The sequence below is a fragment of the Dromaius novaehollandiae genome, chromosome 31 (assembly GCF_036370855.1).
Source record: "Dromaius novaehollandiae isolate bDroNov1 chromosome 31, bDroNov1.hap1, whole genome shotgun sequence".
In the NCBI taxonomy this organism is placed as follows: Eukaryota; Metazoa; Chordata; class Aves; order Casuariiformes; family Dromaiidae; genus Dromaius; species Dromaius novaehollandiae.
In genome coordinates, this window is record NC_088129.1 from 419,946 (window position 1) to 435,237 (window position 15,292).

Genomic DNA, 15,292 nt, shown 5'->3' on the forward strand with positions numbered 1-15,292 from the left:
TTTTGGGGTGGTGCCTGGGCCTCTGTGGAGATCCCTGGGCTTAGTGCTGTGCTCCTTGGGATTCTCGGGGGTGTTTGGGGGGAGTCTGGGCTTCCCTGGGAGTCGACGCTGGTGCCTAGAAGCAGGACTTGGGGTCCTTGGGGCTGTTTGGGTGCCCCTGGGGGTGTCTGGGGCCCCCCGGAGGGTATTTGGGGAATCGCTGGCAGTTTTGCAGAGTTTGGTGGGGAAGTGGGGGGAGGAGTGAGGGTGTGTGGGAGCCCACCGCCACCTTCCCCGCCTGCCAGAAGAATCCTGCGGGACTATGTCAGCCCTCCCCGTGGCACTGCACACGTTGCCAGTGGGGCCTCTCACACCCCGATGCTGCTATGGGGAGACCCACAGCTCCACCAGCACCCAGGGCAGCCCCGGAACGGCATTCCCACAGGAAAACCCTGCCAGGGCAGGCAGCGTGGCCCAGCATCTCCTCGTGTGGGCAAAGGAGCTGGGCTGGAATTGGGCGAGGCTGCTGGAGAAACAGCCAGGACAGATTCCCCCAAACCTGGGGAGAAGGGACATCCGTGGGGTCCCCCTGCCGAAGCAGGGTTTCCAGCAGCAGGGGCCCAGGGAGCCCCACCATGCACCAGTGTGTGCACACGAGTGTGCAGATCTGTGCATGCTTGTGCACAGAGCAGGTGCTCAGTCCCTGTCTCCCCTCCAAAGCACCCAGGCTGCAAATTGACCCTTTCACATCCCCTCCAACAAAGCTGCACGTTCCCTGGACACTTGGTTTAATGCACAAGAGGAAAATGGAGAGCGCAGGAACCGGGCTGGGGGTCAGCGGCACCTCTCCCTCTTCTGCAGCAGCCGCGACGTCTCCCGAGGGCTGCGGAGTGAAAGAGGACGGGGCTGAGCGTGGGGAGAGAAGCAGGGAAATGCTGCCGGCCACACGCAGGCCGTTCCTCAGGGTGAGAAGCTCCCAGCTTCTCCTCTCCTTCTCAGTGCCACCACCTCCCGCGGGGACGGCAGGGGGGTGCGACCGAGGCTCCCAAGGCAGCTGCGGTCCCAGGCCGGGGGTGAGGAGCAGACCCTCTTTCCCAGGGGCTGCAGGTCGGGGAAGGAAGGGTTTGGAGGGGAGCAGCAAACCCCCCCGTGGTGGCAGGTCCTTACGTAGGGAAGTGCTGCCGCATGTTGTGCTCCAGGAGCTTTGTTTGGGCCTCCTGCCACTTGTCCTGCGGAGACGCCTTGGCGGTGATGGGGGGCAGAGCCTGCGTTGCCCGCGGTGACGTGCTCCTGCGACAGCGGGGACAAATCCTGGCTCAGCCTGGGGCTCGGGAGCCCTCCTGCCACTGCCGTCCCACCGCCCCAGCACACGCCGTCGCTCTGGAACCCAGAGCCCCTTCTGCTCCCGCAGGGGTGTGGGGCTTTAAGGGAGGGCAGCAGAGAGCTCCTGGAGGGAAGGTCAACCCCAGGCGCTTTGGGGTCCCTGGGAAGTCAGGGGATGCCACCCCCAAGGCCCTGGATGAGGGAGTGCAAACGGGACGTCCTGCACGCACGGGGCTCTGGGCACTGGGCTGGGCCAGGCCTTGGCCGCAGCTGTGCGCACTTACTCTTGCTGGGGTCTCCGCAGCTGGGCTGACACTCTCCTCTGCCTGCCCTGCAGCTCTGGCTTGTCCTGCTGTGGCCTGGGCGTGTCTGGAGGATGGGGAATCCTCGGCAGCGGAGGGCCCAAATACTGCCAAGGCAGCGAGGCAGGGAGAAAGCAGTCAGACTGCAAGCAGCGGGGCTGTTTGCCAGGTGCCCTGCGGCAGAGGGCACCTCCGGCACCCATGCTGCGCCAACAGAGATCTCCTCCCAAGAGCTCGTCTTGACCACACCAGCCCCGGCTGCTCCATGTCTGCCTGTGCCCTGGGCTTCCGGAGAACAGCTCCCGCGCTTGGACGGAGAAGCTGCCAGGCTGCCCCAAGGGCCTCCTTTCCCAAGCAAAGCCTGACCTGACGGTCCCGGATCTCCTCAATGCTCTCCAGCCTTTCCCTTTCGGCCAGGAACACGTCCCACAGATCCAGGGCAGCTTCTTCGGCAGTGGCCCCTCCTTCCCACGGATGATACTGTCATGCAAGGGAGGGCAAAGAGCAAGCGGTGGAGATGCAGGTGTGCAGAGAGGAAGGCTCCCGCAGCACAAGGCCGGCGTGCAGGGCTGGCTGCTTCCAGAGGCTGCCACTACCTTGTCCCTCCAGCCTTGCCACGTCGTTTGGTCGGCACACGCCACCCGCAAATAGAAGTCGTCCCAGAAGTAGCCCACGTCCCACTTCCTCAGATGCCTGCGGATTTCCTGCAGGGCCACAGAAAGGCAACGGCACCCAGGATGAGTTGTGCAGAGCCGGGGCGCTTGCCAGCACCGAAAAGCCCCCCGTTCCCATTGCTGGCCTCAGCAGTGCCCACAGAAGGGAGCCTGCTGGGCGCCACAAAAAGGCAGGAGGCAACAGCGGACTGTACAAATACAGAGCCACTGCCCTCTCCTGCAGGGAGACCCCGAGGAAGCCCTTTCCCCAAAGGCACAGCCAGGCAGCCAGGCCTTTCTCCAGGGACAGAATTGCCTCCTGCCGCAGCACCTACCGCCACTGTTTTGCGGCAGCCTTTGCAGTCCCGCAGCATCTGCTGGACTTCTTCTGCAGACAGCGGTTTCCTCTTGCCGTCGTCCTGCTCCCAGGGGAATCTGCCCACGCTCGGGAGGTGAAGTCTAGGGATAAGCACCATGGGGAGTGGGCAGGAGCGCAGGAGGACTTTACTCTCCACCCCTAGCTCCCAAGCTGCACGCCGCCTTCGGCAGCATCCTTTCCATTGCAACAGAGACCCTCGAGGGGCTCAAGCCTCTGCCAGGCCCTTCTCACTCCCCTCCGGCAAGAGCCCAGCAGCCCCGTGTCACCCTCCTCCATGAGCCTCACCTGGATGGAGGCGTTTTGATCCGCACTCTCCTCCCCTTGCGTTTCTTGTCAGCGTCTGGGGGTATTCTGGGCAGACGACGCTTCCCTTGGGAGCGGGAGCGGGAGCGCTTGTCCGGACGTTTCTCTGCACGGGCTGCAAGAGGAAACTCTTGAGAAGAGCGTCTGCTTTGTGCTGGCCACCTGGGGACATGTGGGGCTCGCCGGGAGCTCTTGCTGCCCCAGAGCAGTCTGCTTTGGGGGGAAGCCTTTCCCCCAAGGGAAGAGATTTGGGGATGTCCGTCCCGCTCTGGGACGCGCAGGTTGGCTCTTGTGGCACGCTCCCCCCACGGGCCTTGGGGGACGTTTTGCAGCAAGGACAAGAGGGAGGGTTGGATTTGGCTCTTGCCGAAGGTCCCAGTGTTTCTGGCACAGGTTAGCGGCTTTCTCTCCAAGGATCCCTGGGGGGCCTTACCTTTCCTGGCCTCGAAGCACCTGTGTTCCCAGTCTGCCTCTTGCTCGGGCATTAAAGGGCCTCTTCCTCCTGGTTTCACCGACGTGCGGTACAAGGGATGGTCAAGAGCAAAGCTGGAGAGAAGCAGCAGACCCCAGTCTGAGAGAGGGCACCACCTTCCCCTTGTGCCTTGGGCTCCTCATGGGGTCCCGAGGACGTTTGGGGGCTGCTGGGAAGGGTGGACAGAGAAAACACAGCCACCCCCGCAGGGTCCTCCCAACAAAGACACCCGTGTCGCCCAGGGAAGCGAGCGCAAGCGTGAGGGCAGCTGGGAAGCCTTGCCTGCAGGAGTTCTTCCCCAGCGGCATGGCGGGAGACAAGCCCTGGCACCAGAGCACGAGCCAGCAGGAGCTGCGCAGCTGCTGGCATGGTGGGCCCAGGGCTGCGCGAGCAAGCACACTCACGTTGGGAGCACAATGACCCCGCCAAAGCTGTTGTGGCACACGTCCTTCTCTCGGCCAAAGATGACCAGCTCCTTGGTCTCGGGGTCCTGCAAGAGCCGCACAAACCAGGCAGGTGATGCCCACCAAGGAGCTCCTGCTCTTGGCCAAGATGCAGACGGCTGCAGCTGCAGCATGTCGAGCAGAGAGAGACAGCCCTTGGCCCGTCTCTGCCCCGCGGCTGCCAGCTGCGAGTGGCCAGGGAACGACGTGCGCCCAAGCAGGGCAGCGGGTGCTGCTGCAGGAGAAGTGGCCTGGAGGGAGTTCTTGCAAAGGGAAACACTTACCCTGAGCAGAGAATTGATGACGGCCCCAGTGTCGTCAAAGGTCTGCAGGAAGTCGGCGTAGAAGCGCATCGTGGCTCTGTTGTTGCGCACGGAGAGCATGCCGATGTCCTGGAACATGAAGTCGATGTCCTGCTGTGTCATGACGAAGCAGTAGAAGAAGAGCAGCGTCTCAGTGATGCAAGTCCTCAGGACGCCTGGCGTGCGAATGGTCTCCCAGGACAAGTGCATGTAGTCGAGCGACACGACGGGGGTATCCGCTGGAAAGCAGGCAAAGGGTCTCCTCAGTCGGGCACTTCCAAACACCGCCAAGACGCTGCCCAGGGTCTCCTCCCTCCTCTTACCAGGAAGAGCTACTGCAGGGTATTGGAGATAGCTGATGCGTGTCACAGTCTCGGCCAGCTGAAACACCGGTTTCCGCACTGTGCGCACTTCCCCATCTCCAACATCCAGCTGTTCTTCCACCACGCAGAAGGTCCCCAGGCCAGTTATGGTGACCGCCTGAAAGAGGAGCACCACAACCGGGGCAGGGGGGAGGATTTTTAGTGGGCAAGACAAAGGATGCCTGAGGAGAGCATGGGGAAGGCGCCTGGTGCGCTCTCCACTCCTGAGGTCCCCAGGGGCACCTGAGGCCCATGGGAAAGCACAAGGGAAGTCCTCCGTGTTCCTGGGTTTTCCTTCTGCCTCCTCTCCAGCCTCCCCAAACAGGGGGTGCAGCAAGAGCTGATCAACTCTGCCCACGCAGGGCAGAGCAGAGCCCAGAGCTTCCCAGGGCCCCCAGCAGCCCCCAGAAAGAGGGCAGGCTCTCGGGGGACTTTTCCCTTGCAGGCGAGGGCAGGCAGAGATGCAGTGGCCGGCCGAGGGGACCCAGGTGCCCAGAAAGCCCCGGGGTGTGCGGGGAGCCCAGGACGTCGGCCCCACCTTGTTCAGCGCCAGCTGCTGCCGCACATGGAGCAGCACCGCGTGCCAGATCTGCAGCACATCTGGAAAGCAAGGAAAGAGACGCCACGCTTGGAGTCAGCAGCTCCCAGGCCTCCAGTCCCTCCTTGCCCAGGCGGTGACGGGGGCGGGGGGGCAGCATCCCGCCCAGCCCCCAGAAACCTGTGGTCAGCCGGGGCTGCAGAGCCCAGGCCGGGGCTGGCGGCAGTCTACGGGCCTTCTGGTGTCTCCAGGAGAGGCCTGGAGCTGAACGAGAGATCCCCGCAGGCGGCAGGCTTTGTGCAGCAGCTTGGCTGGGGAGGAGGCTCTGGCACAGCCCTCCCGGCAGAGCTCCGCAAGGCCTTACCCTCCATCTCGAGGCTGCGGATGGTCAGATAGGGGAACCTTCTGGCCATCTGCAGGGCGATGTCCATGCTTTTCTCGCCCTCGGTCTTGGGCACCCCCATGGCTGCGGGCGAACGCCGTGCACGGCCGGGAGAAGGGGCTTTGCTCCTCTGCCCAGCAGCAGCTGGTGCTGGGGGCTCTCCTCCTGCTCCGCGGCCCTGCCGCCAAGCGCCTCCCGCGCTGTCCCCCCGCCTCCCTCGGCCTTGCCCGTCCGGCTGCAGAGCAGCTGCTGCCGAGCAGAGGAAGGCGAGAGCAGCCTGCCGGGCCGAGGCCTGGCAGGGCAGTGTGGGGAGGGCGTGGGGCGCCGTGGGGAGAGGGCAGCTGGCGCTGTGATGCGGCAGAGCCCCACTGTGAGCCCAGCGCGTGTCACAGAGGGGCTGCAGGCCCCCCGTCCACCCCCGGTGCCCGCGCCCCAGCCAGGGGGGCTGCCCCAGGCGCTAGGGAGAGCTGCCCCCACCCCCTGCCCACTGCCCAGGCAGGCCGTGGGGCAGGCAGAGCCCCGGGGCAGCCCCAGGCTGGGGGCAGCCCGCACACGCCGGGGGGCTGAGCCCTGCCAGCTCCAGGGAGCGGCAGACAGCGAGGAGCAGTTGCTGCTGGCAGAGAAGAGCCTACCAGAGAAGGAAGGGAAAGGAAAGAGTAGGGGGAAAAAAGGAACAAGACAAGGAGAAGGCAGGAAAAGAGAGGAAGAGGAAAGAGAAGGAAGGAAGAGGAAGGGAGGAAGAAAAAAGAGAAGGCAGAAAGGGAAAGGAGAGGAGAAGAAGTTGCAAGAAAAGGAAGGAGAAACAAGAAGAGAAGAGGGAAAGGAAAAGCAAAGCAAAGGAAGGAAAAGGAATGGAAAGAGAAGAAAAGGAAGGAAAAGGCAGGGAAAGGAAAGAAAAGGAAGAAGGAAAGAGAAGGAAAGAAGAGGAAGGAAGGAAAAGGAAGGAAGGAGGGAGACAGGGAGGGAGGGCTGAAGAAGGGGAAGGGGATGGAGAGAGAGCAGTAGGGTTTGCAGCGCTGGGGGAGTCTTTTTGAAAACAATTTGCTGAAACCCACCTGGGGCCTTTTGCAGTGGCTTCTTCTGACCCGCCTTTCCCCTGGCATCAGTGTTTTCCACAGGACATTCCTCATCCCTGGGTTTCATGGGGCCTGGGACGACGAGCAGGGACCCCGATGTCTGGGGTCACTAGGGACCTTCAGGAGCCCCACATACACCTGGGTTCCCTGTTGCAGCAGAGAGCCCAGGGCATCTGTGTGTGGAGGAGGAGGGCTGGTGTGTGCTGGCTCTGGGAGGGGCCCAGGTGTCCCAGCCTGGCCCCTGAGCACATGTGTGGCCACAGCTGGACACTAGCATCCCTGGTGGGATGGGTGTCCCTTCCCCATTTTGGTGGTCCATGGGGAATGTGAAGATCCCCGTGAGTGTCCTTGGGAGGTTGTAGCGGGATTGGGGGTTTCTGGGGGTTCTGGTGATCCCTGGTGCTCTGTGGAGGTCCCTGGGCTTAGTGCTGTGCTCCCTGGGGTTCCCGGGGGTGTGTGTGGGGAGTTTGGTCTTCCCTGGGAGTTGACGCTGGTGCCTAGAAGCAGGACTTGGGGTCCTTGGAGCTGTTTGAGTGCCCCTGGGGGTGTCTGGGGCCCCCGGATGTTATTTGGGGAATCGCTGGCAGTTTTGCAGAGTTTGGTGGGGAAGTGGGGGGAGGAGTGAGGGTGTGTGGGAGCCCGAGGGGGTTTCTGAGGTGCCCTGGGGTGACGGGGCGTTCTGGGGGTGTGTGGGGTCGCACAGGGTCTCTGGCCCCAGACGCCCCCCGCCCCTGCAGCCCGGCCCCGGCCCCAGCCCCGCCCTGCCCCCAGCCCTCTCCCTGCCCCTCAGCAGCCTCAGGGTGCTGCCAACATGGCGGCTCTGCCCTGGGCTGGGCCATCTCCATGGCGACAGGTGCAGGGCTGCCGTTACCAGTGGGGTGGGGCGTTGGCCGCCATCTTAGGGGAGGGCAGCCGGAGGCTTCTCCACTGTGGGAGGCTGGTGGTGGCAGCCATGTCGCGTGAGAGCAGCACCGCCCGCACTGGGCGCTTGGCGCCATCTTGGCAATGCCCTGCCCCAGCCCCTCCGCCTGTCCCGCCTGGGCGTGGGGGATGCACCGGGCGTCCTGCCCCCCGGCAGGGCTGGGCCGGCGAGAGCTTGGTGTTGGAAAGGGAAAGAGGATGCCGGAGCCAGAGGTTGCTTGGCCAAGGGGGTGACTTTGGGGACAGGGAGTGCCTTGCCCGCTCTCAGGAAGGGCAGGCTGCAGTTGTGCTCCACAGGCCCCGCGAGGTCCCCCCCAGAGTGAACTGCATCCGGGGAAGGGCAAGGGCTGCCTGAGTGCCCAGGAGGGTCCCCAGCAGAAACTGCATCTCCTCCGCACTGCAAAGCCCACCTCGCTGCTCTCCCCACTCTGCTTAGGCTACGCCAGAGCCTCCGAGGGGCCATGGACACAGGGTGCAGGCCTTTGCTGGTGCGGGGTGCCACAGCCGGCCGGGTGGGCGTCTGTCCTTGGGCACTCAGCCCATGATCTCCTGGTGCCGCAGGGATGGGTGCCTGTGTGGGGGATGTGTGGCCCCTGCAGGAAACATGCTGGATTTTAAAACCAGAAAGGACCCTGGTTCCCTGCCTCTGATTGTGGTAGTGCCTGGGCCTCCCAGGGAATATAGGCTTGGCATTACATTATTCCTTTTGCAATTAAAAAGAAGTCTTTGCTTTGCTTTGTAAAGAGAGGAGAGTTTGTTTCCTCACCTGTGTCAGTGACAGAGCTTTGTGCTCATAACAGTGTTTTTCAATTGCTTTTGTGTCTTTCCGGCACATTAAGATGCAACCCTTTGAGGCGTCTCCCTGCTAGGGAGGCAGGAGGGTGAGAGCAGGGAGCCCAGGCCCATCTGCAGGTATGTCTTAGTAGATGATTCCTCTCCAAGCGCTGACACTGCTGTAGCCATCAGCCCCCCATGGATGACTCTAAGCACAGTTCAAGCTTTTGCTAGGCTCAGGCATGAGTACAGTGAAAGGGGAGGAGAAGTGAGGACTCAGGAAAAGCCTTAATGCTCTGTATTCTTTGAGAAAGCAAGCCCAGGTTATTTGCCCTCACCAGGAAACACTTTGCTGCCTATCCACCTCCTTCAGGGTGCCTTTGCATCATGCCCATAGGCCAAAAAGGCCTGCACCCAGGTGAAGACCCCTCCCCTGAGCATGCGGAGTAGTAAAATGGGGTGTAAGCAATATTGTAATTGGCAAAGCTAAGCTGCTTGTTGTGGAAGCGCAGAGAGAGTTGGCTGTCAAGGGCAAGGACTTGTTCTTGCCCCTGGGGCACAGGAACTCCTTGCACCATTAGAGGCTAGGGGCCAAGCGGCGGGAAAGCAGCTCGGCAGAGGAAGACCTGGGGCTGCTGGGGGAGAGCAAGTGGCCAAGACTCAGCAACGTGCCCTTGTGGCACAGGCGGCCGCCAGCATGCCAGGCTGCATTAGGAAGAGCGTGACCGGCAGGTCGAGGCAGGTGTTCCTTGGCCTGTGCTCAGCACTGGGGAGGCCACCTCTGGAGTGCTTTGCTCAGTTGTGGCCTGCCCAGCAGAAGAAAAAGGCGTGGGCCTAGTGGAGTGAGCCCGGCCACCAAAGGGGATTGATTGATGAAGGGCTTGGGCCATGTGTCACAGGGTGAGAGGGGGAGCGAGCTGGAATTGGTCAGGCTGCAGAAGAGACGGCTCGGGGCAGGGCGAGGGGATCTTATCAGTGGGTAAAAACATCTGACGGTGGGGAGGGGGACTAAAGAGGATGGAGCTGGACTCGTCGGTGGTGCCAAGGAGAGGACGGGAGGCCATGGGCACAAACTGAAAGGCAACAATTTCCACTTCAGCAGAAGAAAAATCTTTTTTAATCCGAGGTTGCAGCTACTGTAACTAGTATTAGTTGGCTGTCTCCATTGCCCTCTGCCCCCAAAATGAAGTGCATTTTAAAGCAACCCCACAGGACTCTCTGAAGTGCTTTTCACAAAGGAATGACACATCTGGATTCAGCCACGCTGTTTGGTGTCCCAGTAGGAACTGCAGTTATGGTGCTTCATGATCCCTCTCTTCTCCACAGGCTCCCTTCCCCTCTCCTCTCTGCCTTGGTTCACCGCCAGTGGTCCTGTGAGTGGAAGGAAACGGGAGGAGCTTGAGGCCACTGCCAGCTTTTACCAGGCAGTGAAATCACTACGAAACAAATGAGCTGCGGCTGGCTAATGGTCCCACAGCAGAATAATCTGATAGCTCTCCTTCTCTTCCTCCCTATCCAGTGTCTTCCAAGCAAACATCTGGCTAGAGCTTTGTCCATACCTGCTCAGAATTGTTGATAGGAAGCAGGCAGCAACAGAAGTGATTCTTTTCACAAGACCAATTTTTGTTCAATGAGAGGAAGTTTGGCTGGGGCTGAGAGAGAGATTCTTCTCATGTCTGCATGGCTGGGAGAAAGCTCTAACACTGCAGTTAACCGCAGTTAGAAAACTTGTCCTACAGCAAGATGCTGAAGTGTAAAAATAGCAATACTGATCATGCTCATGCAGGTAGAGGAAACACAAAGAGCCCCGGGGCACTCTCTCCATGCCAAGGCTCTCCGCACAGTGCCCCAGGGCAGGCCGCCGTGGGAGCTCGTGCTCAGGTTCCATTGCAGGCACCACAAAGAAAGGCTACCCTACGTCCCAGAGAGGCACCATCAGGGTATGCCCTCCCCACAGTGCATTGCTACTTTTGTCGTCTGGCTTTTATTGAAAACTTCTCCCTGGTACGGTTGAGCAGGCAGGCGTGAAAGACAGTCACCTGCCTGGGTATAGCTGCACGCACCAGTACTCCTGTGGCATGGAGACCTGCAAACCTCAGCTGCCCCGCGGGAGAGCAAGGGAGCGTTGCTGAGTGTCTGAAAATGCTTCCCGTACCTGGGCCATCTGCTGCTTCACTTTTTGCCTCCTGGCTTTCTGTTCTGCTGCTTCGGCCATCTCTTTCTTTTGTGCCTTTTCAGCCTGGGATGCTGGGCGGTCTACTTGGTGCCACTGCACAGATGGGTAGCGTACTTCCTGCAGGGACACACAAATGCCACAGCAGGCCGTAGTGGTCTCATCTGCCTTTGGGGAGGGGGATGCCTGAGCCTTTTTCTCACAGTGTTTGCTCAGACAGGCAAACCTGAAAAGCCCTGCTGTGCTGGTGCATGGTCTCAAAGAGCCATGGACTTGAAAGCACACTGCCCATCTTCCTGCTGAGCAAAGCCAAGCAGTTTACGTGGCTGTGAGAAACAATGCCTACCTACAGCCCTCCTGTCGCTGTCACGGGAATATAGGCTTGACTGCTAGACCGTAAGAAACGTTCGCTTGTTTGCCTCTTTTAAAGGAAGGTCCAAAGGGAGGAATGCAACGTTCTTCTCAGAAGCCAAAACCACAGAACACTGCCTTCTGCACAACCTGATTACATCAACCCAGATCATGTACCTTGAATGGTCTCCGAGGTTGTTCAATGAGAGGGAGCTTGCCTGGAGGACTGAGCTCAAGAGTCCATTCCTGCTTGCCTTCCTTCTTGGGAGAGCTGCCTGGGCACCGCAGGAGCTGTCTGCAAATACACAGCGGGTGAGTTGGTGTGAGCACCAGGGCAGCTGGCTCTCCAACCTGTGCTCACAAGCCGCACGCCTGCTTTGGCAGCACACGTGGCAGAACTAAGTGCTTCTTCTCAAGCGTGCTCACAACAACCCGGAGAGAGAAAAGCCCGAGCTCTAACACTCAGGCGTGGCCCCGGGTTTCCTCACGGAGGTTCACAATGCCCGAAGCCTGAGCCCTCTCGATGTAACAAGGAGAGGAAGAGAGTGAGGAGCAGAGGCAGGGGCCTGGACATGCCAGGACCCCTCTTTCCTTCCCCTCCAAAGGCAGCTATGCTGCCCGCAGACAAGCGCTTCAGAGAGCGGATGCTGGGCCCCTCCTCCTCCCCTGAAACGTCTATAGACCCTCAGCACTGCTCGCAGAAAGCAGAAGGATCTGGCTCATCTGCATCTCAAGGGAAGGAGAAAAAGGTCTGAAGCTTCTGGAATCGTGAGATGCATTTTGTTTGCAGGCAGAGACAGAAGCAAGAGAGAAAGGAAGCCAAATGGCAAATGGCATCCAAACCTGCCGCGCATCCGACATCCAGCCAGGAGGCTGGATTCACTGTGACGCACGTCAGTAACCTCTCAGCATTCATATGGACTGCTTGTCCAAAGGTAACCTCTCAGTGCCACAAGTACAGGAGCACAGAGCTGCCCACAGCCATTTCTCCAAGACTCTTACCTGGCAGGAGATCCCTTTCCCTTTGCTTTCTTCCCCTGTTCTTCCTTCCTTATTTCCTTCTCATACGCAGGCAATTTGTTGGGGGAAAGCCTGTCTCGAGTAAGGAGGCGCGCTGGACAAATCCTTCCTGGAAGTGTTCACAAGAGAGCTCATCAGGAGGACAGGAGGTCTCTGGCCCTTCCCAACACTGCATCTTGGCCAACTCTTCATTCCTGCCCTGCCCGATTATTTCCCAGGGTATTGCTTTTCTGCTGCTGGATCTTTGCCCTGTTCTGAGAAGGAGGGGTAGCTGGCAGAGATTTACCAACACCCATAAACTGCATCCCGGGAGCTGCATTCTCCCTCACCGCACATTGTGTTATAACCCTAGCTCTAATCCCCTGGCAGGGAGGAGAAAGCCATGTGGGTGCTCAGCTGTTGCATTACCTGTTCTGTTACTGGAACCAGCAAGCTCTTCTCCCGGCTTCTGCTCTGGGCCAGACTCCGCAGAGCCCTCTGAGGAATCCTCCAACACTGGTCTCGGAGGTGCCACCTTCAGCTCTGCCCTGAAAGCCAGGAGACAAGAGCAGCTGGAGCACAGGGCACCACACTCCCCGCACAGGCTCAGAAAGAAGCAAGAGCAAGCCTGGGGAGAACCAGCAGGCCCTCCCTTGGAACAGTTACTCCTGAAGAACGTTGGGAGGAGAGGAGCCCTGCCAAGCCGGAGCTGCCAGGCATGAGCTGGGAATCTGCCAGCGTGGTGAGCCAAAGGCTGCAGAAGCAATGTTCTCACCTTGGGAGCTCCATGACACCACCGGGAGGGTGCTCAGACTCAGCCCTCTCTCCCTCCAGCAGGATTGAAGCCCTCGTCCAGCGATTCTGCAACAGCGACAGAGACTCGTGAGGTGAGGCCAAGGAAATGATGGTGTGGCTCCAGCACCAAGCCTTTCCGCTGCTCAAACCACAGGCTGCCTTATACCCACCAGAGGGGTAACGAGAGAGGGAGGAGACAGAGCTGAGAAGCGGGGCTCTGCTGGAGCCCTATGGCAAGTCTTGGGGCAAGTCATTTAGCCCCTCCCCGGGAAGGAGGGCCTCAGCTCTGAGTGCTTTACGGGATGACTGGAGCGCATGCCTCGCCACTGCGGCTGCACAGGTCGTGGCAGGCCAGCGGAAAGCAGTTCCCTAGTCCTCTGAGACCATTGCCAAAGGACTCTCAGGAGCACTGCAAAAATGGTACCCTTACATGGAGTAAATGACGCCTGAGGTTTCCACTTGCATCCATCCAAGAAATAAAGTCCTCATAAAATCTCATGGTGGCTTTTTTGCCTCTGATGAAAAGAATTCCAATGTCCTTGAAAACAAAGTCCACGTTATATCCCAGGAGGAGGCAGCGGAAGAGCAAAATGAGGGTCTCCTCGATACAAGCCTTTGCTTTCTCCAGGGAAATGGAGCACTCGAACTGCAACCGCGCACAGTTCAGCTCATGAATTTCTGCCTCTGCTAGAACAAAACAAAAGAGGAACGTGTAACGTCATGGCTACAGCAGTAACGCAGTGGGCAAGGGGAAGTGCCAGCAGCTCCCGCACCCTCAGCCAATACACTGCCACAGATCTGTCCTGTGCAGCCCTGTGGCACAACTCTTCCAAGGCGTGACGTGGGCCCTCCTTGGGAGAAGCTGAAAGCACTCTGCAAAGAGAGTGCAAACCCTGCACGGCGACTGTGTCTGGTGCCCACACGCAATGCGTGGAGGCGTTGAAGGGCCTTAGCCCTGCCGTGCCAGACAGACGGCGCGAAAAGGCAAAGCGGAGGGAGTGCACAACAGCCCGGTACATGATTCGGATGGCCGCCGTCCCCCACTTGCCCCGGTCCCCTCAGCCTGCAGCCACAAATGCCTCAGCTCTTGGTGGCAGAGCTCTGCTCCCAGGGCACCAGCCTGGGGCTCACCTCAGGGAGGAGGTGGGGTCCCTGCAAAGAAAAGAGCCACTCCAAACACAGACCCCAGCTCTTGGTGCCCCACGGGCACCACCCCGCTCAGACTGCAGCCCCAGCACTTGCCGCACTGCCCAGGAATCACAGTAACCGTGGCCCCTGACAGGTTTTGTACAAACGTGCACCCCCACCTCTGTTTCCAGGCTGCCCACAGCTGACCTGGACCACGCTCAATGGCAGTGCAGGAAGGCCAGACTCCCTCCCCAGCAGCGCGCTGCAGGGGGAAGCAAGGGGTTTACTGTGTCCTCCTACCAGGCATGTGCATGTCAGCAGACTTCAGACGATGAACCTCTGCAACGTTCTTGGAGAGCTGAAAGCCGGGTTTGCGAATAACCAGCTGCTGCTTGTTTCCTACAGGCACTTTGACTTTCCCTGAATAGAAGGTGCCAAGTCCACATATTCTGACAGACTGGAGCCAGAAGAGAAAAGCAGCAGCAAGGAGAAGCATTGCTTAGAGGGAAGAAAGGAAGGATGCCTTGCCAGGGCATGGGGATGCTGCTTGGAGCCCTTCCCACTTGCAGGGCACCAAGGGGCAAGGTGGGGCATTGGGGAAAGCTTTGGGGAAGACCTGCAGCATCTGGAATTTCCGCCCACCCTCCTCCTGGCCCACTGAACTATACTGGGTGAGGCACCAGGACAGCAAATGCCTTCAGGCAAGGGAAGAGAGCGCCAAGGGGTTCCCAGCTGCGGGGAGAAACCCTGAAAAAATGGCTTGCCTGGTCTTTCAGCCCCAGCTGTGGGGAACAGAGGAAGCCCAGAGGGTGTGGAAACCTTCCTCAGACTCGAGCTGCACTTTCTGTTTGTGCTCAGTGGCCAGAGGGGATGGTCAGGGCCCTGTTGGTGCACTGTAGAGGCTGCCAGGGGTGCAGGGACTGGCGCTCAACTCCCCATGGAAGGGAAGAACAGTTGCCCTTGCGGGCACAGGGTGTCGGCACTATGGAAACCCTTAGGGGATGAGGGCAGGAACATGATGCAGGCCCCACCTTTTTCTCCAAGAACTCCCCTTTAATGTAATTAGACACAGCGCCCCAAACAGCAGCAATCTCTGCAGAGCAAGAGAGACAGCCGTCATGCTCGCAGTCAGCCAGCTCACAAGTATCCAGCACATGCCTAGCCCAGGAGAGGATGGGCGCACCAGGGACCAAACACCTCCCCTCAGAAGGGGCGGGTGCCAAGTCAACGCCAGAGCCCTCAGGGACAGCCAGCCAGGGTGCTTGTGGCAGCCACGGGCCCTGTCCAGCCTTCCCCCACAGGCCCCAGGGCTTCTGCCTCTCTTTTGGGCGCTCTCTAATGTCGGTGTTTCTAGAGCTTCTGGATTCTACGACAACATTTCTGAAAGAGCTCCGGAAGACCCTACCGTCAGCTGTGAGCATTCGGAGCGTTGGCAGCGTGTGCATGTGAAGCCTCTTGCGCATTTTAGGACTGCTGCAGTGAGCGCGCAGGCATTTCTCCATCCCGGCTCCCCTCTGCTCGAGGTCAGCACCTGCAGCCGCTGGGCAAGAGCAGTCTTTCTTCTTTCCTAGGAAGCAGCTGCTCCTCTCCAACACTCTCCTCCTCAGCTGCACTTCCCCAAGCAGCCTCCAGCGCGG